Source organism: Pseudophryne corroboree, chromosome 2 (assembly GCF_028390025.1).
Source record: "Pseudophryne corroboree isolate aPseCor3 chromosome 2, aPseCor3.hap2, whole genome shotgun sequence".
NCBI classification, from domain to species: domain Eukaryota; kingdom Metazoa; phylum Chordata; class Amphibia; order Anura; family Myobatrachidae; genus Pseudophryne; species Pseudophryne corroboree.
Genome location: NC_086445.1, coordinates 689,887,295 through 689,912,012, shown reverse-complemented (window position 1 = coordinate 689,912,012; position 24,718 = coordinate 689,887,295). Strand labels below are relative to the sequence as shown.

Below are 24,718 nucleotides of genomic sequence, written 5' to 3'. Positions count from 1 at the left end.
CTGCGCTAAAACAGTGCAATCCTGATTACATGGAATGGGATCATCCTGAGAGGACATATCCTCTGCAGCATATGACACAGAGTCCCTGGACATAGCTTAATGGAGACCACAGACACTCCACACACACACACACACACACACACACACACACACACACACACACACACACACACAGGGGAGGACAGACAGAGTTTCACCCCCAAGAATGGCAAGAGAGACACAGAGATTGGAGCCAAACCACACACAGCGCTTTCAAGGTATAGGGAGACCCCCAACCAGTGCTGCCGGTGCACCTTAATAGGTTACACAGTCTGTACAACCCCCTGGTACCATAAGAGATAGCTGAGGTTGAATTGGAGGGACATGTCTCACTGACAGCGCTTCTGCAGGCAGGAAAATGGCTCTGAACGCTGCTGGGTCCTCTCTGAGGAGAAGCTCCGCCCCCTTACATGGCACTGTCTTCCCGCTCATCTGAAGATTATACTGGCCTGAGGAATTTTGCTGGCAGTGATCCTGGGACCCTGACAGGCTTGGAGGTCAGTGTAGGGTGTAGGCGCTGGCTCAGGGCGCCCCTCACAGTGCCGCACTATGTACCGCTGAGCCCTGGAGCACATTTAGTACTGCACTCCATACCCTGTTGCCGCCATCTTCACACCGGCTCCCCGCTTGCTAGGGGGGCCGATGACTAACTCGCCACTGCTCCTCTGGCTCTGTAAGGGAGTGGCGGCATGCTGCCAGGGTGAGCGATCCCCTGTGGCGGGGAACGTTCAATCCCCTCAGGAGCTCAGTGTCCTGTCAGCGGAGATAGTGGCTCAGGCCCCGCAGTGCGGACACTACTCCCCCCCCCCTTAGTCCCACGAAGCAGGGAGGCTGTTGCCAGCAGCCTCCCTGTAAAATAATAAACACAAAAAAAACTTAACTAGAGAAACTCTGGAGAGCTCCCCTAGCTGTGACCGGCTCCTCCGGGCACATTTTCTAAACTGAGTCTGGTGGGAGGGGCATAGGGGAGGAGCCAGCCCACACCCTCAAACTCTTAAAGAGCCAATGGCTCCTGGTGGACCCGTCTATACCCCATGGTACTAATGTGGACCCCAGCATCATCTAGGACGTAAGAGAAAACAGGGGAAAAACTAGTTAGGGGTTCCCCCTGCTTTCAGTATAACCAGCACTAGACATTTCCAGTGCAATGGTCAGCATAACACTTTTGTGGAGGGGGCAGGGTCATGTCTCTCTGATTTGGTCACACCCCCAGTACCCGGGCCCCTCTCAATTCTTGTTAGCCCTGGTCCCCGTGCAATAGATCCAAACTGCCTAAGCCCAGTTGGCACCAGATGTGATTACTTGAGGGGATGCTGGGCCACAAAAATGTGTGCTGTCTGCCTCCTAGGTATAAGCAGCAATAGTGTCATATTACTAGCACTCGTCCCACACACAATGCATGGTTGGTGTGGGGCGATAGTGTAATAATAGAATTGTCCATGGTGAACTACAAGTCCCTGCTTATACTGTAGTTGTGATTTCTCAACCATCCACAGCTAAAGTTGATACAACACACATAATGACTATAACTGGTTAATATCAACAGCACATCAAAAATGAAAACTTTAAGGGGGATATCCAATTAGCCCTAGTAAAACACTGGGTCTGAAAATTTTTATTTTTTCGCGATTTTTCCCAATGTTTCACCATTTTTTTTTACAGGCTATCCTAACTGATCACCTGTACAAAAATGCCCTTTCTCCCGAAAACACACAGGTTCAGTGAAACCTGTGTGTTTTTGGTAGAAACAGCCCGTTTTCCATTATTTGGTTTGGTCTGCCTGAGGCAGACGAAACAGAATCCCCGATAAGCCGCATCTCGTACCGTCTTATCAGGGCTAATCAGATAGCCCCCAGTGGGACAATTAGCCCCGGTAAATTACTGTTGCTAATTGGATATCCCCCAAAAGGTGTGTACACATGGAGCAATATGGCTCAGTGATGTTGACTGTATAGTCAAAATCATTAAGAACGTTAGTGCATATCGCTCTGTGTGTACACAGCGAGCGATAGCGATGTGTGTCCCCGCCAGGTCGCTATCGCTATGAAAAATAGACTGTGCAGGCAAATCAATTTCGACTATGTCGCTGGAAAAGTTAAAACATCTCCCTATTTAAATGAGTTAGTCAAAATCGCCTATAGCCAAAATCGCTTGCACACTTAGTCAAAATCGCTGGTAAAGTTAGTCAAAATCTCCTACTGCCAGTTCAAGGTAAATCGCTCAGTCAAAATTGCTCATAGGGGGTGATTCAGACCTGGGGGTAAATTTACTAATCTCCCGATTTTGACCGAGATGGTGTTTTTTCTTCAAAGTGTCATCTCGGGAATTTACTAAACTCAAATCACGGCAGTGATGAGGGCATTCGTATTTTTTTGGAAGTCCTAGAAAAAAAGTACGAATGAATACACCATCGGTCAAACGCGGCTGTTTAGGTATGGAACACGGTAATTTACTAAACATTCGTATTTGAAATCTCTACCGTGAAAATGCATGTTCGGCCGTGAAAAAATACTAATCGTACAAAAAGCCTAAAAAAAAATAGACCTGCTTTTGAGAAGCGTTGTTTACATGTGTTGCCAATTCTACATTACACCTGATTTTTTGGACCTTTAAAAGGGGCCCCAACACATTTTTCACCACTCTCAATCTGAAATGGCTGCTACTGTGTGTAGTACTGCTGTCTTGTTTGCTGGGGGATACCTGACACTGCTCCATGAGGCTACAATAAACCCAGGCCAGGAAAAACTACAGGGTAAGCAGGTTGTACATGTTCCGCGTAGGCTGGCCATGGCTTGTTTTTTTAGTGTGCGTTTAAACAATAACACATTAGCTGATGACCATGTTATACAGATGCTCCGACTAAATGTAAATAACATTTTCCCTCTGTATGACCTTGTCAAACTGAACCTAGACCCTGAGACAGCACGCTCTCGCTCTGTCTCAGGCCTGCTCAAACTCCTGGCTGTGTTGCACTTTATGGCTAATGGCAGCTTCCAGCCTGTGACTGGCAATGTAATTAGTATCTCACAGGCCACCTTTTATAAATATTTAATTCAGGTGAGTTAAAACATACATACACGTCTATGTCTAATTCGTGCTTCTGTAATGTAATAGAACACAGTATTGTATTGATTACAGGTCATGACACTCACCTTTAATTTTGGATTGTCCACTCAGGTTTTGGGTGTCTTGGATGGCTACATACATGCCTCTACCTGCTTCCCTACCCAGGAGTCGCAGTGGCATGCAGTCAGGGTAGCTTTATCTGATCTTGCGGCCATGGCCAATGTTCTGGGTGCCATAGATTAGCCACACGTTGAGCTGAGGACACCTAGGGGCAGCCAATATATTTCTAACAATACACATCTGGTCCTAGACACTAATGTACAGGTTGTTTCTGTAGCTAATTAAACAAAACACATATTCCGTGTGAGCAATTTATTTCCTACAACAAAGGCATTTTTGCCACAACAACTCAACATAATATTATAATATTGAAAAAATTAGCTGCAGGCCACATTATTTTTTTCTTTGTTGTGTGCTGGGTGCCGAGGATTGTGCTGGCTCGTTGCTCCTGGTTCTACTGGAGCGTCTAACTGGGAATTGAACTGGGGTCTGGTTTGGTGTAGTTGTCCCCGAGCTAGAGCTGACTTGGTGTGATGCCAAAACATTAAGGCTTTGGCTGAGTATATTGAGGCTGGCAGTGAGTTGCGTATTAGCTGCAGTGTGGCTTGCTATTATTCGGGACATGTTTTCATTAATAATTTGGTTGTGTTGGATGACCTGAATTAGGGATTGTTGTTGGCGCTGTTGCTCATCCATGATGCGTACGAGATTTGCTTGCATTTGGCAGTTGTCTGCCCTCATCTGTTCCATTGAATTGGCTATTCTTCCCACTTGAACGATAAGTCTGCCAGAGTTTCGAGCCAGTCTAGGCAGATGATGGGGAAGACTTGCCAGGTATTGGGTTTGTTTGTTAAGGCACGCATAGTTCAGTTCCTGTTGTTTGGCCCATCCCCTCCAAAACTCAGTGTCCATATGTGTCTGGGCTGGTGTTGTGCTCAATTGTGGCCTGTGGGATGTTTGGGGTATGTCATGCGGCGTGGTTGTCTGGGTATCATCTATGGGTTGCAGGTGAAGAGTGTATGTATCCTGCTGGTCATTTTCCTGCTGGACATCCTCGGCCATGATGGCTGGTTCTGTATGGGGTTGAAGACAGCCAGTATTTAGTAACTTTTTAGCATTAGTCTTACTCTAGCTTTACGTAAACATGCATTTCTTCTTAATATTCATGTTTTAATTGATCAATAGATTGTGGCATAAACTTGACTATGTTGTTCATCTGTTTGTATAAATATGTTGCTTCTATCCTTCACGACTCAGTTGATGTTTTTTTTTTTAAATTGTTGGACTCTGAGCCACAATTAATGTGCAACCACGAAGAACTCGAACAAATACAAATTACTACATTTACATATTGGGAATGTACCTTCCTTTGGAACAACACACACAATAAAATAAATGTGTTTACCAATACACTCATACATTGTTCAAGGCAGTCAGTGGTCTGGCAAAAACATAACCAAATATAGTGTCCTAAAATGTACACATTAACAATGGTAGAAAAAGTATTACGGTGCACTATGTTTAGAAGTGGTGTTGTTGGCCATGTAAAACAATTGGATGAGACTTAACATTTATGTTGTTTTTTTACTCCAAAAATTATGTGTCAAAAATGTGTTGATATGGCCAACATCACATCTGACAATTATCCATCTAAAAATACCTTAACACCATCTGATTGTTGTTGTTGATTATTGCAAGGATGACTGGTCATTAGTTTAATTATATTTTCTATGTTCTAACAGTGGGGCAGATGTATAAACCTGGAGAAGGCATAAGGAAGTGAAAAAGCAGTGATATGTGCAAGGTGATAAAGGCACAAGGCAAACAGATCCAATATGCACATTAACAGTTGTGTTTATTTTGTACTGCTGCCTTTATCACCTTGCACATATCAGGTTTTTTTCAAATCCTTATGCCTTCTCGAGGTTAATAAATCGACAACACTGTTTGTTTACTTATTTACACGTAATTGTTATGTTTACTCACCAGACAACTGAGGGGATTGTGGATACTCACTTTGGGGGCTGGCCAATAGAACTAGTGGTGGCACGGCCGACACTGCGGAGATGCGCCGTTGGGGTGGTGATGCTGGTGCTGGAGCCTCAAGACGGCGTCTCTTGGGTGGCCTCGTTGCCACAGTAACCGAGCCCTGTGATGGGCGCCTTAGTGTAGGTGGATTTGCCGAAGAAGAACCTGTGTGATAAGATAATCATTAACATTTTGTGTTTCTATGTGTTTGCAGAATATGTGTATACAGTTAAATCTTACCGGCATTGCCACCATCTGCATCTCTTGGCAGTGTTGGCTGTGGCCTGGCTGTGCTGCTTCTCTGGCGTACCGTAGAAATATGAAGAATGTACTTATGAACATACTATTTTGGTGATATTTTTTTCCAAATTCCTTATTGTGATGTTAACATATGTGGTACCTGATGAGAATTAAACTAAACGATGCTTATGCTTTTCTGCCTGACGTCATTGGGTGCGTATTCTATAAATTTGCATAAATTATGCCAAAAATACAATACACAAAGGCGCATAATGCAAACAATTATACTAATTAAAAACAAAACGTTGTAGCTTGACACAACCACAATATTGCACGCTAAGGTCTCAATTTTGCTAAATAATAATAAAACACTAGACAAAAATATCTTGTAAAAATTGGAAACATCACAACCAAATATGCATTCAAAAACACATCAAGCACACAAAGGGCAACCCATAACAACACACAATAATCATAAATGATATGAAATGTATTTACAAACAACCTTTGTTTCAAAAATAAAAATTTTACAGCATGAAAACACACCTACAAACATTTACTTTTGACTTACAACACCAGAAAAACTCCAAGGCAACCAGTAAGATTTTTAATTAAAAAAAAACATCAGGCCTGGCAAACCTGTGGCTCTCCAGATGTACATCCCAGCATGCCCTGCCACAGTTTTAGCATTCCCTAATAGCAAAACTGTGGCAAGGCATGATGGGACTTGTAGTTTCACAACAGCTGGAGAGCCACAGGTTGGCCAGGCCTGCACTACATCACCAACACATTAGAAGAATGAACAAACTGACAACTACAATTAGCTAGAAGACATTTCAGACAACTAAGGACAAAGCACACATGCTTAAATTGTTTATAAAAAAACAAAAATAACTCACCATCCTGCCTTGGCCGATCCGAATCCCGGACATGAGTGGCACCAACCACTTCTTGCGGAATGAGTGCACGCACAGGCTCCTCCCAATCTCGGTAAGATGCACGGAAGGGGTGTCCACCCCCGGTTTGGCGGGCCGATTTAGCCTCCTTGGCCATCTTCGCCTTGACACGGCGCTTTATGTCGTAAAAACGCTTACGGCACGTGTCCTCAGTCCGCCTCACCACACCCTCACTATTCACAGCCGCAATGACCTTCCCCCACAGAACACTCTTCCTGCGTAACGACACCTTTGCAGCATCATGGCCAAACAACTGCCGATGATGCCTCATCAGCTCCCACACCAAAGCCATATTTTCTGCATAGCTAAATTTGACATTGCGGCCAGTCTTTGTAGTGGTGCGTGGCTGCGGAGCCACAACACCATCACTATCACTGGAGGCCGCAGCAGCAGCCACCCCCTCCTCCTCACTAACCTCCTCCACCTCACTAACCTCCTCCCTCTCACTCACCTCCTCCACCTCACTCACCTCCTCCCTCTCACTCACCTCCCCCACCTCACTCACCTCTGACTGGGACATAATCAGGACAAACAACAAATAACACTGAGAAAAAAAAACAGTAAACACACTCCTCCACTACCACTACACACCACACACACACTCACTCACTCACTCACTCACTCACTCACTCACTCACTCACAATGACAATAGACGTTAAATAAAAAACAATGACAAAAAAGTAAACAAACTTTTAAATAACTACACAACAAGTATGACAAGACTACTCACACACACACACACACACACACACACACACACACACACACACACACACACAGTACAGCACTCAACAATCGCAAATAACCTCCTCAAATCCTCCACAAACTCCAAACAACTCTCCAACTCCTAACACACCTTCCTCTCACCTCTCCACTAGCTAAACCCACGAGGTGCTGACGGTTTGGGGCGTTTTTATAGTAATGTGCACAGACACTCCTCCATCACGGACGAGTGACAAAAACGAAACTTAGGAAAAAAACGCGGCCGTGAACGGACAAACACTGCCGTAACCAAAATGTGACGCAGTTGTAAAAAAACCTCATAACACGGCCGCAAAACCACAAAATCGGCCGCATTCTACCTTACAAAACTACGAATGACATCGACATCGGAAAACACGAAAAAAAAAATACGACAGCTTAGTAAATTAGTCGTAATAAATTCAAAAAGTTCCACAATTACACATTCGATGTCATTCGTGATGATTCTCCCTCCAAATCGCTACAAGTACGAATTTTAGAACATATACCCATGATCGTAGATGTGCTAAATTCACATTACTCCGCACATTGGGGGTAATTCCAAGTTGATCGCAGCAGAAATTTTTTTAGCAGTTGGGCAAAACCATGTGCACTGCAGAGGAGGCAGATATAACATTTGCAGAGAGTTAGATTTGGGTGTGGTGTGTTCAATCTGCAATCTAAATTGCAGTGTAAAAATAAAGCATCCAGTATTTACCCTGCACAGAAACAAAATAACCCACCCAAATCTAACTCTCTCTGCAAATGTTATATCTGCCCCCGCCCCCTGCAGTGCACATGGTTTTGCCCAACTGCTAAAAAATTTCCTGCTGCGATCAACTTGGAATTACCCCCATAGTAATGCAGCTTATACACATAATGCCCAGAAGTAATAGTGCAGTTTATTCACATAATGCCCCTGTTATATTATGTGTTGCTGTGTATGTACTGGTAATATGTTCTTTACCACTAGGGGTCACCATACCTTGGGTTTTATTCTGTTTTGTGGTCAGGTGTATTAATGGGTATGGGACTCAGGGTCGACAGTGTCTAGATCGACACACATTAGGTTGACACCTATTGGTCGACAGTGAGTAGGTCGACACATGAAATATGTCAACACGACCATTATGTCGACATAGAAAAAGGTCGACATAGAAAAAGGTCGACATGAGTTTTTTTTATGGGTTTTTTTTGTGTGTGTGTGTTGTTTTTATGGTTTTTTTTGGTGTTGTTTTCTCCGCTTGTTTCATTTGCCATGCTTCGGGCAAGGTGCCTCGCTCCACTACTGCTGCGCTTGGCACAGGTTACCATTCCCAATTGTAGTCCACGTGGATCGTAAAGTATGAAATTCCAAAAAAATAAAAAAAATGGAAAAACTCATGTCAACCTGTTTCCATGTCGACATTGTTCATGTCGACCTAATGGTCATGTCAACCTATTTATGGTGTCGACTTTGTCACTGTCGACCAATAGGCGTCAACCTAAGGTATGTCGACCTAAGTGCTGTCGACCCAGAGTCCGGACACTGTATTAATTAGGGTTCTATTCCTGCTTGGTACACCTGTTGCCTGCACTATATCATTGGCCAAAGATCCAGCATGCATTGCTGGATCATTAATGTTGTTTGCCTGTCAAACCTGCCAGTCTTGGTTTTTTGTGTTCCAGCCCCCTGTTACCTTCCAAGTCTAGCCTGCAAACCGTGTGCTCCGGTGTTCCTAAACTTATGTTTAGATTCCAGTTTACTTGCACCACCAAGTTAAGTTTTTCATGTTTCAGTGGTACCCGGTGAATACAGGTTGAGTATCCCTTATCCAAAATTCAAAATGTCACATTTTTGGTTCCCCTACTGAGATAATGACACATATATATACATATTATATTATATATCATATTATCTATATAATATATCTATACATACACATAATATATAATATATATGTAATTATCTCAGTAGGGGATCCAAAAATGTGGGATTTTGAATTTTGGATAAGGGATACTCAACCTGTATTTGTTTGAGTCTCCTGTGCCTGACATCATTTTTGTTCGCCTGTATGCTTCACCACCATAAAATAAACCTATCTGTTTTCTGCTATGATCTGTGACTTGGAGTTCTGTTTTGCACAAAGGGAGTTCCTAACGGACCCCAGTAGTAGTGCTGCTTATACACATAATGCCCACAGTAGTTGCACCCTTTATACATAATGCCCACAGTAGTAGCACCGCTTATACACATAAAGCTCCCAGTAGTAGCGCCCCTTATACATAATGCCCACAGAAGGGCCACTTACACACACACACACACACACACACACACACACACACACACACACACATTCTATCACTCTCTTTCCCTCCACTTACCTAACAAATTCTGGCTGGCCAGATCTGTAGCAGCTCAACCTCCTCTGTAGCAATCTGGTCCAGTGTAGCTCCATCCTCTCAGTCCCATGTAGCTCCATCCCCTTTTCAGGACTTGCACACTGCTGCTGTCACAGGGGGTGGAGGGAGAACACTTCTAGCTGCCGGTGCCGCTGCCTGGCATACAGTGTGACAGGAGCAGCAGCAGGGACATCAGCAGGGATGCCAAGCAGGGAGAGCGTCTCTCCAGCCTGGCGCCTACCTGCATTGCATCCTTTTGCTGAGCGGGTAGCGCTGGCTGTGACTGCAGCTATTGGTTTCGACAGCTGCAGCTTTAGTTGCCCCACAACAACACTGTCCCTGTTTGTTGCTATGGCAGATAGAGTTTGTGCATACAAGGAACAATAGTAAAAAAAGTTTTTTTTAATATAGCTGAAAGAGGGAGAGTGCACCATACTGAGATCGAAACACATTACGCTCTGATGAGAAAGGAACTGTTGGCTTTAGTCTTTGCTTGTCAAAAGTTTCACAAGTTCATTTATGGGCATCTGTAACACCCACAAACACATAACATTTACGGTGCCGAAAACGTAAACTAAATTGTGGGGTGCTAAAATGTGAATCAGGTTCGGGTGATCAGAGCGGCAGACCTGCTTTACCTCTCAGACACAATGACAACACACACATATACAGGATCCAACTCCATTTTATTATCCTAACAAAATTTACAAGTGGCAGGTAAACAGGAAACAGATGCACAGTTGGAGCAGGCTGGTTATGGCTGCTATACTTCAGTCTCAGGTAACCAGCGTTAGCAATACAAGTGGCAGGTAAACAGGAAACAGGTGCACGGTTGAAACAGGCTGGTTATAGCTTCTGTACTAAAGTCTCCAGTAACCAGCGTCAGCAATACAAGTGGCAGGTAATCAGGAAACAGGTGCACAGTTGAAGCAGGCTGGTTATGGCTTCTAAACTAAAGTCTCAGGTAACCAGCGTTTAGCGATACAAGTGACAGGTAAGCAGGAAACAGATAAGCTGGTTATGGCTGCTATACTTCAGTCTCAGGTTAGTTAAAGCCCTTCTACATCCGACTCAGGTAACCAGTGTTTAGCCATACAAGTGGCAGGTAAACAGGAAACAGGTGCACAGTTGAAGCAGGCTGGTTATAGCTTCTAAACTAAAGTCTCAGGTAACCAGCGTCGGCAATACAAGTGGCAGGTAAGCAGGAAGCAGGTGCACAGTTGAAGCAGGCTGGTTATGGCTTCTAAAGTCTCAGGTAACCAGCGTTTAGCAATACGAGTGACAGGTAAGCAGAAAACTTTTAAACTGCTGGGCGGAGCTTGCATGAAAGAACTATAGATACCAGCATAACACAATTGCAGATAAGCACATTAACTTTTAAACTGCTGGGTGGAGCTTGCATGAAAGAACTACAGATACCAGCATAACTCAATTGCAGGCAGGAAACTTTTAAACTGCTGGGCGGAGCTTGCATGAAAGAACTATAGATACCAGCATCTCGATTGCAGATAAGCACATTAACTTTTAAACTGCTGGGTGGAGCTTGTGTAAGGATGCCGAAGTGGTATGAAGCCGGCGGCCGTGTAAGTGAATCACTGCTTACCTCCGTCTGCGCGCACACTCCGCCCGCTCAGCGTTGATTTCAGAGGACGCTTCTTCGGGGCCTCCGCCCGGAACTTGCCGGCTAAAGGGGACAAGAAATACTCTCACTGCGGGCCCACTTCTCCCTTTACCTGGGGAATAAGTGGCACACCGGGGGTGGCTGCGACGTTCACCGATTAGGTGAATGTCATCATCGGCCCGTGTGCCTCAGCTACCCAATCGTCACCTATTTGGCACTTGCGCACCGAGGTGGGAGCGAGCCCGCTAGGCCTAGCGAGATCCCGCGACCGGTGCTCAACACGGACAAGGACACACACTCACAAATAATACTCACGCTGGTACTCTTGTCAACTTGCTTGATGCGCCACTCCGCTCCTGTGGAAAAGAATGACAGCAGCCTCCCTACAACTAAACAACGGCTAACAACAAACTGAGCCTAACTACTATGAACTGCAACAATTTACTGGGACGGCTACTTCACCTAATCGCTAACAACAGGTCAAGCAAACACGAGATCAATGCGAGTACAATATAAATGGAGAGTACCTTACCATCCGGTCCGACGCAGGTTCTGCCACCTCGCCCTAGTGGTGACCAACTCTCCACGGCTCTTCCCCACCCTGGGAGTGTACCCAAGGCGTGAGGGTCAGCCGACCCTCTGCGCCCAGCCTACAATGTACCCCGCCCGAGCGGCCGCACAGCTCGCTCGCCGAGGTGTGCAAAGGGCAGGGCTCCGCTTGATTTGAGAACACCCCGATGGTCTCCCCCTCCTCTTAGTGGGTACCGTTGGATGACCCGAACGTAATGCCCTGGGTCACCTTATGATTCCCTACCCCCCTCTGGCTAGGTGCTCTTATGGCCCGCAGGCCTATGGCCCGTTATGCCCCCGGGCCTAATACCCGCCTGACTGGGTGACTGGCAGGGGTTCGGGCCTAACGCCCAAAACCCCACGGAAGAGAATGGTCGGGTCTGGCCTTACAGACCGCGGGCCGGGTGGAGCCCCGACTACGCGCGGCCTCCCAGGCCCAGACGCACCGACCAAATTGCCCACGGGCCGGAAGGGCCTGACTATCTGCCCACAGGCCGAGAGGGCCTGACTATGCCCACGGGCCTAGCGCCCGATCACCCGGTGGTCTAGGAGGAAGCGTGAGACTCGGCACGAGGCCGCTTACCGGGCCGTAGGGAGAGGCCGCGGTGGGGAGCTTCGTTAGCTCTTTTGCCTCCCACACACCGCGGCACTCTCCTCCGGGACTTCCGGTGGGCTCCTCTTCCGCGGTCGTCCCGACGTCTTCTTCCCGGCCGTCGACAGTCTCTCCGCGCTGGGACCTCTTCTGTCTTCTGCTTCCTGGCCGCTCCCGTCGCCGTCGCCGCCGCCTCTTCTCCTGGACCGCCGCCTTCTTTCTTCTGTTTCTTCTTCTTCTTCTGTTTCTTCTGGAGCTCTTCTCTGCTCCGTCCCCGGCGCCGACTGGCCGCTCCCGCTCCGCCGCGTCTGTTATAAGACGCTGGGAGGGGGCGGCGCTATGACGCGGAGAGCCTTGATTGGCTCGTCGCGGCATGCTCCGATTGGCTGACCGGGCGCGAGCCCTGATTGGCTCCCGCCCGGCGCCATCCTCGCCCGCGATTGGAGGGGCTTGAATCCCACCGGATGCAAGCCCCTCCGTGCTGAGGACCCGCCGCAACGCCGCCGCTGACCGGGGGAAACGGGGGCCAGTGACTTCCCCCGTCCCCCCAACCCGCTGCCCTCTCACATTTCCCCCCCCTGTTTCCTTTGTAGACCCTACAAAGATGCGAGCTGCGGCCCACTCGAAGTTTGGGTCCGCGAAGCGGGGGGACGGCACCCCAAGGGTAGTTCGAGTTGAACGCCTGGGCAGGGTTGCTGAGGTGGGGACGGAAACCTCTGGCACAGAAGTCACCAGTTCACCACTCTCGGCTGACTCTCCCGATGGCGGAGGGTCCGGGGCCCCTTCAGGCGGCGGAATCCACCAATCATCCTCCTCCGATCCCGGAGTAGCCCCTGGGACTGTCTCCATGGGGAGCAGGTCCTCAAATAGGCAGGGACGCAGCATGTTCCTATGTAAAGTGCGGGCACGCCCACTCCCTTCTTCCGCCTTTACTTCGTAAACGGGGTTGTCAGGAGACACTCGCCGCTGCACGATGTATGGCATCACCTCCCATCGTTCGCTCAATTTGTTTCCAGGACGTTTCTCTCGGACTAACACTCTTTGTCCCTCAGCGAATGGTCCTCCTAGCGACCTCCCGGGGCTAGGGTGCAGGTTGGACCCGATGTTCCCCGCTGCCACCTCCTGGGCGAACGTCAGTCGGCGTTTCTGCTCCTCAATCCACCCACTGTGCGTCCACTCTTCCTCCTCCGCCGGTAGGGACAGATCGAGGTCCTGTAGGTCTTTCTCTGGTCGGCCGAACAGCAGAAAATAAGGCGAGAACCCCGTGGTCCGGTGTACTCTGTTGTTGTATACCCACACCAACTCCGGAACAAAGTCGGGCCAGTGCCGCTTCTTGTCAGCCTCCAGGACCCTCAGAATTTGTAGCAACGTCCGGTTGAATCGCTCGCAGGCTCCATTCCCCTGGGGGTGGTACGGGGTGGTCCTTGATTTATTCATGCCATAGGTGCGACACAGCCGCTCCATCACCCGACCTTGGAAGCATGCACCTTGATCCGAATGGAGGCGCTCCGGGCAGCCGTACCTTCGGATAAAATGCTCAACAATGGCCTTAGCCGCCGTGTCGGCAGTCTGGTCCATAGTAGGGACAACCACTGTAAATTTGGTGAAATGGTCGGTCATCACGATGGCATACTGGTACCCACGCACCGACTCCCCTATCAAGACATAGTCCACCATGAGGAACTCCAGGGGTCTGGTGGTCCGAATGGTCTGCACTGGTGCCTGTTGTTCGCCACTTTTGGTAACAGCACACCTCCTACATGTCTGACACACGCTTTCCACCAGGGTCTGTAAACCCGGGAAGAAGTACTGCCGGCGGACCCATTGCAGGGTCTTCTCTGTACCAAAATGGGCGCCTTCTTCGTGGGCCTCTGTCACCAGACCACGGGCCAACTCTCTGGGGAGAACAACCTGCCACACCTTCCGGAGCTCATGCTCGAGATAAGCCTGGCGGCACAATACCCCTCCTCGTACGGCCAATCGTTCCCACTGACGTACCAGCCTCTTGCCCCACGGGCTAAGCTGCAGCCTCTCCGCGGAGGACGGCCAGTGGTCCCGCTCCTTCCACCCTCGCACACACCGCACCTCCTGGTCTTGCCCTTGTGCTGCAGCCCAGTCCGGCAAGGCCTTCTGTAGTAGGATCCCGCGTGTTGCCTTGGGCCCGGTCGGGCTGGGGGTCATCCTGGTAAGGTCAGGGATCTCCTGACCCTCTCTCTCTTCGTCCGTGGGCCCCGTAGGTAGCCCTACCGGGTAGCGGGACAGGGCGTCTGCATTGGTATTCGCCTTACCCGGCCGGTATCGGATCTTAAAGGAGAACTTGGCCAAGCGTGCTACCCAACGCTGCTCCAGGGCGCCCAACTTAGCTGTATGCAGGTGCGACAGGGGGTTGTTATCCGTGACCACTTCGAAGTCGGTGGCGGTCAGGTACTCTGCAAACTTCTCGGTGACCGCCCTGACGACTGCCAGCAACTCCAGCTTGAATGAGCTGTAGTTGTCAGGGTTCCGCTCCGACTCTCGGAGACTCCGACTCCCATATGCGATAACTCGCTCCTGGCCCTCCTGCAGCTGGGAGAGTACAGCCCCCAGGCCTTGGTGGCTCCCGTCGGTGTACAATATGAATGGCTTGTCAAAGTCAGCATAAGCCAGCACGGGGGCCTGGGTGAGGGCTTGTTTAAGCCCCGTGAAGGCAACCTCCTGTGCTTGGTCCCACGCCACTGCCCGATTCCGCACATCTGTGGCAACACCTCGCAACAGTCCATGCAGGGGGCCTGCAATCTTGGCAAAGTCTCGAATGAACCGCCGATAGTAGCCTACTAATCCCAGAAATGCCCTCAACTCCGTCACATTGCCCGGGGTCCTCCATTCCTGGACTGCGGCAATTTTATCGGGGGTGGGCCGCACCCCTTCCTCCGAGACTACATGGCCCAGGTATTCCAAGCTGGACTTCAAGAGGTGGCACTTCCGTGGTTTCAATTTGAGGCCGTATTGTTCCAATCGCTGGAGCACTTGTTCCAACCTATGCAAGTGTTCCTCCAGGGTGGGGGCGAACACTATAATGTCATCCAAATAGATGAGGATTGCTTCGAAGTTCAAGTCCCCGAGACAGCGCTCCATTAGGCGCTGGAACGTGGCCGGTGCATTGGAGAGCCCGAAGGGCATTCGACAGAAATCAAAAAGCCCCATGGGCGTAACGAATGCCGTCTTCGCCTGATCCTTCTCCGCGACGGGCACCTGCCAGTACCCACTGGCCAGATCCAGCGTGGAGAAGAAGCGCGACTTCCCTAAAGCCGCCAGTGACTCTTCAATGCGGGGTAACGGATAAGCGTCCCGGACGGTGCAGCTGTTCAACCTCCGGTAGTCCACGCAGAATCGGATTGTCCCGTCTTTCTTCTTTACCAGCACGATGGGGGCAGCCCATGGGCTCTTACTTTCCCTGATGACGCCGTTGGCTAACATTTGTTGGATCATGGTCTTGACCTCCTGGTACAGCTTCAGGGGAATCTGCCGATAGCGCTCCCGAGCGGGCAGACTGTCACCGGTGTTGATCTCATGCTCTATCTCGGTCGTGTGACCAAAATCTTCCTCGCTGCGGGAGAACGACTTCTGTCGTGCCCACAACATTTGCTTTACCCGGTCCACCTCTGCTGTACCAAGGCCCTCCAGTGATACATCCATCTGGTTCAGGATCACGTCCCCGTTCCACTCCGCGGTGGGTTCCTGTTTTTCCTCAAGGGCGACGGCCAACGTCCAAGGCTCGCATGCGTCCGGCTTTAAGGTAACCCTAGGGCCGGGTTCAATGCCACCTTCGGGGATAGCCTCTAGATGGGCCAGCACCGACCTGCCCGGGATCTTAATTGGTGAGTTTCCCAGGTTGCACACTCGTAGGGGTACGGTGCCATTCCGTACGACCGCTACGGTTCTGGCCAGCAGCAACCCGGCCTCCACTTGCCTGAACCAACAAGGTTCTATCACAACTTCCCTTCCTTCTAGCCGCTGCTGCGCACGGACGGGTACTTCCAGGACCACCTCCTGTCTCGCTGGGATCCTCACCCTTTGGTTATGTCGCGTCTTAATCAGGCCGAGGGGGCGCATGGTTTCCACAGAGGCGGTCTCTTCGTTCCGCTGGACGACTCTCTGGAAAGCTTGCTGCACCGGCTTCTGCACACCCAGATACTTCCAGTACTGGGGGCCCTTATCGTGTACGAGTACTCGATCTAGACTCCGTAGGATGTTCATCCCCAGAATCACCGGCCCATGGTGAAACTCCTCGCCACTCACCACTACGAACCCCTTTTTTCCAAGGGACTGCCCATACACCTCCACCTCAATCCACACGACCCCTGTTACGGGAATGGGAAGGTTGTTTGCGGCCACTAGGGTTACCCAATTCCCGACACTGGTGGTCGTGAGATGGGCATAATCTTCCCTAAACCGTTTCTCGGACATGGTGGACACTTGCGATCCGGTATCCAAAAGGCAACGTTGATCCCTCCCTCCTAACTTTGCCACTACCGTGGGACACTCACCGAACAAGTCCGATGAGTCGACGACGTCTACTTGGGCGCCGCCTTCCCCCGCGGTTTGTCCCGTTACCGCGAGGGACCTTAGTTTAAAGGTCTCCTACGCCCCTCCCGTCCGGAGCGGTGCCCCGGGCAATCCCGAGCGAAATGTCCAGGCTCCTCACATTCCCAACACACCAACTCGCGGGGTCCCCTCGGGCGCACCTCCCCTCCCCGACGTCCAGCGGTCTCCGTCTCCTTTTTCCTCCGAGGGTTCTTTTCCTTGGCCCGATCCTCGTCGTCCCAACCCCTCCTTTCGGGGTCGGCGTCACGGCTTTCGGCCCGTTCCACCCTCTGCCTTAACTGGGACACTTCGTCCTGGACGAGAAGGAGCGTGGTGGTTAGCTCCTTGATGCATCCCTCCAAGGGACTAATCTCCGGCGCCCGGACCCTATCTATCGGTTGAGTGGGTGGTGTGGACACGGCGCTGGAACTAAGCTCCGCATTTTCTTCTTTCTTCAGCGCCATCCCTAACACTTCGAAGAAGGTGAGCTCGCCATCCCCATCGACCTTATCCTGGAGGTAGTTCCGCAGGGACCTGCTCCTCAGTCCACCAATCAAAATACCTCTCAAGGTGGAATCCGGGTCCCCTGTCATCAACTCCTCATCTTCCCTCGTCTGGATCTCACTCATGTATTCCTGGATCGCGTTCGCGAACTGAGAAATCGTCTCATCTTCCCTTTGAACCCGCGCGAACACACGCTTCTTCAGCGTGGTGGTGGTGGCCTTCTCCCCATACACGCCCTTCAGGATGGTGAAGACGTCAGCCAGGCTTTTACGAAGCCGCTCGGGGCGTACTCTCACGGTCTTCCGGGCGTCGCCAGTCAGGACCTTCAACGCCAAATTCACCTGTACCCGTCTCGGAATCTGGTAGAGGTCGATCGTGGTTTCCAACTGCTCGATCCACTCCGTCAAGGGCATATTCTGCCCGTCGAACTTGTCAAGGTGGTTGAGGGCCGCCCCGATGGGTAACCTGTCCCGAGGCGGATCTTTGGTCGTGTCCTTCACCTCCTCGGAGGACTCGTTACCGTCGTCCTCCGGCTTGTCCACTTCCCGATCCATCTTCTCTAAGGATCCTGCCGACTACGCCAAATGTAAGGATGCCGAAGTGGTATGAAGCCGGCGGCCGTGTAAGTGAATCACTGCTTACCTCCATCTGCGCGCACACTCCGCCCGCTCAGCGTTGATTTCAGAGGACGCTTCTTCGGGGGCCTCCGCCCGGAACTTGCCGGCTAAAGGGGACAAGAAATACTCTCACTGCGGGCCCACTTCTCCCTTTACCTGGGGAATAAGTGGCACACCGGGGGTGGCTGCGACGTTCACCGATTAGGTGAATGTCATCATCGGCCCGTGGGCCTCAGCTACCCAATCGTCACCTATTTGGCACTTGCGCACCGAGGTGGGAGCGAGCCCGTTAGGCCTAGCGGGATCCCGCGACCGGTGCTCAACACGGACAAGGACACACACTCACAAATAATACTCACGCTGGTACTCTTGTCAACTTGCTTGATGCGCCACTCCGCTCCTGTGGAAAAGAATGACAGCAGCCTCCCTACAACTAAACAACGGCTAACAACAAACTGAGCCTAACTACTATGAACTGCAACAATTTACTGGGACGGCTACTTCACCTAATCGCTAACAACAGGTCAAGCAAACACGAGATCAATGCGAGTACAATATAAATGGAGAGCACCTTACCATCCGGTCCGACGCAGGTTCTGCCACCTCGCCCTAGTGGTGACCAACTCTCCACGGCTCTTCCCCACCCTGGGAGTGTACCCAAGGCGTGAGGGTCAGCCGACCCTCTGCGCCCAGCCTACAATGTACCCCGCCCGAGCGGCCGCACAGCTCGCTCGCCGAGGTGTGCAAAGGGCAGGGCTCCGCTTGATTTGAGAACACCCCGATGGTCTCCCCCTCCTCTTAGTGGGTACCGTTGGATGACCCGAACGTAATGCCCTGGGTCACCTTATGATTCCCTACCCCCCTCTGGCTAGGTGCTCTTATGGCCCGCAGGCCTATGGCCCGTTATGCCCCCGGGCCTAATACCCGCCTGACTGGGTGACTGGCAGGGGTTCGGGCCTAACGCCCAAAACCCCACGGAAGAGAATGGTCGGGTCTGGCCTTACAGACCGCGGGCCGGGTGGAGCCCCGACTACGCGCGGCCTCCCAGGCCCAGACGCACCGACCAAATTGCCCACGGGCCGGAAGGGCCCGACTATCTGCCCACAGGCCGAGAGGGCCTGACTATGCCCACGGGCCTAGCGCCCGATCACCCGGTGGTCTAGGAGGAAGCGTGAGACTCGGCACGAGGCCGCTTACCGGGCCGTAGGGAGAGGCCGCGGTGGGGAGCTTCGTTAGCTCTTTTGCCTCCCACACACCGCGGCACTCTCCTCCGGGACTTCCGGTGGGCTCCTCTTCCGCGGTCGTCCCGACGTCTTCTTCCCGGTCGTCGACAGTCTCTTCGCGCTGGGACCTCTTCTGTCTTCTGCTTCCTGGCCGCTCCCGTCGCCGTCGCCGCCGCCTCTTCTCCTGGACCGCCGCCTTCTTTCTTCTGTTTCTTCTTCTTCTTCTGTTTCTTCTGGAGCTCTTCTCTGCTCCGTCCCCGGCGCCGACTGGCCGCTCCCGCTCCGCCGCGTCTGTTATAAGACGCTGGGAGGGGGTGGCGCTATGACGCGGCGAGCCTTGATTGGCTCGTCGCGGCATGCTCCGATTGGCTGACCGGGCGCGAGCCCTGATTGGCTCCCGCCCGGCGCCATCCTCGCCCGCGATTGGAGGGGCTTGAATCCCACCGGATGCAAGCCCCTCCGTGCTGAGGACCCGCCGCAACGCCGCCGCTGACCAGGGGAAACGGGGGCCAGTGACTTCCCCCGTCCCCCCAACCCGCTGCCCTCTCACACTTGCATGAAAGTACTACAGATACCAGCATAACTCAATTGCAGATAAGCACATTTACATTGACTCTTAAGCTGCTGGGCGGAGCTTGCATGAAAGAACTACAGATACCAGCATAACTCAATTGCATATAAACACATTCACATTGCCTCTTAAACTGCTGGGCGGAGCTTGCATGAAAGAACTATAGATACCAGCATAACTCAATTGCAGATAAGCACATTTACATTGGCTATTAAACTGCTGGGCGGAGCTTGCATGAAAGAACTATAGATACCAGCATAACTCAATTGCAGATAAGCACATTTACATTGACTCTTAAACTGCTGGGCGGAGCTTGCATGAAAGAACTATAGATACCAGCATAACACAATTGCAGATAAGCACATTTACATTGGCTCTTAAACTGCTGGGCGGAACTTGCATGAAAGAACTATAGATACCAGTTTAACTCAATTGCAGATAAGCACATTCACATTGACTCTTAAACTGCTGGGCGGAGCTTGCATGAAAGAACTATAGATACCAGCATAACACAATTGCAAATAAGCACATTTACATTGGCTCTTAAACTGCTGGGCGGAACTTGCATGAAAGAACTATAGATACCAGCATAACTTAACTATATCATTAGCTTAAGACACACCCCTCTTCAATTATAATAAACCTGAGGGTACCGACTATCAAAGGGGAGCCCAAGGAGCTTAGGGGTGCCTACCCCCTTTTATTAAATAAAATATTCCCCATTTGCAGAGTTTTGCAGCGGAGGGCATTACAGGGGCAGAGTATGGCAGTGGAAGGGCGATCAGGGTCTCACCACCTGCTGCGGCGCTTCTGCCACCTCCGATTTCCTTGGTCTTCGGCGCCACCCGGGATGCAAGGCACTGCACCGGGGATGCGCCCTTGCGCTGAGGTTCGTGATGTCCCGGGGTCTTCTGCACTGCCACAGGATTTGGTCCGCGCCGTCATCTCCACGCTGAGGTCTTCTCAGTCTCCGGTCGCGACGCCCCATGGGTCTTCTTCCCACAGCCTCCAGTCCGCACTGTTCTCCGCCGACAGTCCGCGCCGTCATATCTCAGCAACCAGGGGTCCTCGCCAGGGGTTTTCTTTCCCGGGGTCGTCCTCAGCGGTGCCTGTGCGCCCGGTGTCCACCAGGCGGGTCCCGCGACTTCTGGAAGCAGCAGCCTGGGAAGTCCTCCAGGGGGGCCGTTTCTCCACCCGCTCCTCTTCACGCAGGATCCGCACCGGACTTCTCCTCGTCCCCACGATCCGCTCTAGACAGGCAGGCAGCGGCGTAGACGGCTCCATTTCCTCACTCCGGACCAGGTCTCCTGCACTGCTCCAGGCGTCCGCACCTCTCTTCTGTTCTCTGGCCACGATTCCCCTAGCGCCGGACACTTCGATCTCCTGGCATCATGGTGATGTCTCCCACTCTCCAGCGGACCTCGGTAAGCCACTTGCTGATTACATGGCTGGGGCTTCTCCGGACACTTTCCTATCTCCAGGACTCCTCTCCTGTGCTGTGAGGCTTCTTTTAAGGGTCCTGGTGCTCCTCCACCTCCCCTCTCCTCTATGATGACTGGCTCCCGGGGCCCCAGCAACAGAACACCCCCTGGTCACTCTGCCCTACAACCCAGGGAACCCAATCAGCTGGGGACATGTTTCCCGGACTTTTTATGTTGCTGGGTAAGAGGTGACAGGACCAGAGAATTGGCGGCAAGATCCCTGTCAGACAGGCTGACAGGGTCACATAAAGTTCAGCCCTGTCATACTATAGGGCTGCATAGGGACAGTATGGAGACTTTCAATATTTAAAAAAAAACAAGGGGTCCCCATTTTTTTTTTTTTAAACTTCAGGGTATTACACATCCAGTGCTGTTTAAAACAGTCCACCAAACCCTGATTACCATTCTACACACACCCATTATACTTCCTTAGCATGAATCCGACGTTTCATGCTCAAGCTTCAAAGGTACAGTACTATCTGGATGTGGTGTACAAATGTGGAAATGACCGCCATGTCACTGTAGCCTTATCAAGTGCTCACCTCCTAGACTGTGAAGTGTGTCTTGAGAGCCCATTTGAAGTTCTGTAGAGAGGTGGAGAGTCTGAGGGGGAGAGGTAGAGAATTCCAGAGTAAGGGAGCAGCACATGAAAAATCTTGGAGGTAGGAGTGGGAGGAAGTAATCAGAAGACAGGAGAGTCGGCGTGCATTAGCAGAGCGAAGAGGACGGGTGGGAGAGTAAAGGGAGATAAAGTCAGAGATGTAATTGGGAGAGGAGTGGGTGAGTACTTTGTAAGTTATACCACGTTCACACTGCCTTTAAAAATCTGGGTTATTGCACGTGAACGCGCAGTAATGCGGATTTATTTGCAGTGTGAACGGGGGTCCTGGCAAGTTCCCGGGTAGTCTGACCCGGTATTTCAACCCGGGAATAAAGAAGGGTTATTCCCGGGTCAATACTGGGTCAGGCGCAAGTGTGAACCCATTCACACTATAGGAGCGGGCAACGCTTGTAGATCATCTGATCTCCAAGCGCCGCCCCCGCATGTCACCCGGTGACGTCACCGACACGGCAATATGCCGTGTCGGGCCGCCACTCTGAACAGGGTCTCAAGCGGGTTGCACCTGGGAAGGACTCGTGCACGAGTCCCGGGTGCAACCCGCCAAAAGACAGTGTGAACATGGTATAAGTGTGAGAAGTTTGAATTGGATTCTGAAAGGGAAGGGAACCCAGTGAAGGGCTTGTAGGAGAGGGGAGGTGGTGCGTTTGGTGAGGAAGATGAGCCGGGCTGCAGCACTGAGGATAGATTGGAGTGGAGAGAGGTAATTGTCAGGGAGGCCAGTTAGGAGATTACAGTAATCGAGTCTGGAAATAATCACTCACTATCAAATACTATCACTCACATGACAATACCAGCAGACATTGGGGCTGATTCAGACTTCATCAGTGCTGTGCGTTTTTGCTCAGCAGCGATCAGGTCTGAAGTGCGCATGCGTGGCACAGGCCAGACAGCCGACGGTTGTCGTAGCCCTGCGATCGCCTCTGCCTGATTGACAGGAAGAGGCGTTCGCTGGGCAGGAGGGAGCGGGCCGGAGGCATTTGGCCGCTGTTTAGGGGGCGCTGTCCGGGCAACGCAGGCGTTCCCGTACCATTGGGGGGTGGGCGTGCCACAGTGGCTGCGTGATGTCACGCGCTGCCGCTGCGACCCGGTCAGCGACAAGTAGCTCCCAGCCAGCGCGCAGGAGCTGCGCTGGCCGGGAGCTACTCCTGAAGTACAAAAGCATTGCACATCTGCGATGCTTTTGAACTTGTGCGACGGGCAGGGACTGACATGTGGGGCAGGCTAGCCCTGTGCTGGGCGTTCCCCCGCATGTCAGTGTGACGATCATCTACAGTTAGGTCTGAATTAGCCCCATTGTCATAACTATTGCTAAAATCACAGTACCAGCAGTCACGGTCATCACTATCACTAGCATTGCATTACTAATACATACTGTGACTGTATGTATGACTATCACTAACCTTTCACTACCTGCAGACACTAATTATTATCACTAACATTACACTGCCAGCACACATTGACAGGGCCCCCATCAGGAATTTTGGGGGCAAGTACCAGTGGATCTTGCAGGGCCCTGTCCCAACCCACCTCACAAGTTATGGAGGGTGAAAAAGTGTAGCATGGACTGCTAAATGATTTAACAAATTAGAATTGTACTTACCTGCAATTCTTAGAATCAATTATGTGGTGTTGAACATGGTTGAGCCTCTCTTCATCCATGCCTCTTCTGATCAGCAGCCAACAGCCATGGTTCTATGTACACCATTCAGAAGATGAGACTGGAAGAACATAAAGAGGGGAGAACTGGAAAACAAGGAGGGGGGAGAAAGGTGTTGCATAAGAGGAAAGTGATAGCAGAAGGTTGGGTAACAGATGGGGAGAAAAACTGGATAATGATTCATGTTTGTAAGTAAAGCAATAAAGCAAGCAACTAGGCAAACCCATGTTGTACTGCAGGTTGGGCAGATGTAGCATGTGCAGAGAGATTCAGATTTGGGTTGGTTATATTGTTTCGGTGCAGGGTAAATACTGGCTGCTTTTACATGTTGCCCCCAAATACTGAACAGCTTTATTTTTACACTGCAATTTAGATTTCAGTTTGAACACAAATCTAAGACCCAGATTTATCAAGCCTTGGAGAGAGATAAATTGCACAGTGATAAAGTACCAAGCAACTCCTAACTGCCATGTTACAGGCTGTGTTTAAAAAAATGACAGTTAGGAGCTGATTGGCTGGTACTTTATCACCGTGCTATTTATCACTCTCCAAGGCTTGATAAAAATGGGCCTAAATCTGTCTACATATACTGCACTTGCAATGCAACATGGTTTACCCAGTTGCTTGCATTTTTGCTTTACTTACAAACATTAATCAGGTCCAATGTGACAAAGAGAATAAAAAAAAGTAACAGGGGTCAGAAGCTCACATGTGGGGTGGATAAGGGGCAGAGAAACTCATGGGGAGGGGCACAGGCACACATGGGGCTGGGAGTGTCAAACAGAAACACACATGGGGCAGAGGCACACATGGCAAGTGGTCAATAGGCACACATTGGGCGGGATGTACTAAGGGAAAAATGCGGTAAAACCCCCGTTTTTGGAGTTTTTACAGCATTTTCAAATGTACTAAGACCTGGCCGCCAGGTTTTTGCTGCCCAGAGTATCGCCACCTATGGGCTTCTTATCGTCAGCCACCGCAAACCGCAGCCTCCGCCACAGACACCTCCCCCCCTCCCCCCCGGCATACCTTCCTCCAGGAAGCCTGGACCCGGAAGGTAAACTCTTCCAGCCCCTAGCAACGCAGCCAGAGGTTCTTCGGGGGGGAGGAGGAGGCGCTGGGGACAGCTGCTGCCTGCTTCCCAGCAGGGGAGCAGGTGAAGAGCTCAGGAAGGTGACAGAGAC

General features: G+C 50.9%; 1 long non-coding RNA gene across 1 annotated transcript; it reads right to left on the bottom strand.

The window, feature by feature from the left end:
• Nucleotides 1-3,485: 3,485 nt before the first annotated feature.
• LOC135051090 (uncharacterized) lies at nucleotides 3,486-23,616 on the bottom strand. Its single transcript, XR_010242031.1, has 5 exons — nucleotides 23,478-23,616; nucleotides 21,798-21,858; nucleotides 5,434-5,494; nucleotides 5,182-5,358; nucleotides 3,486-4,238 (listed from the first exon to the last, which is right to left on the bottom strand). It is a non-coding gene; the product is annotated as an uncharacterized LOC135051090 (long non-coding RNA).
• Nucleotides 23,617-24,718: the final 1,102 nt, after the last annotated feature.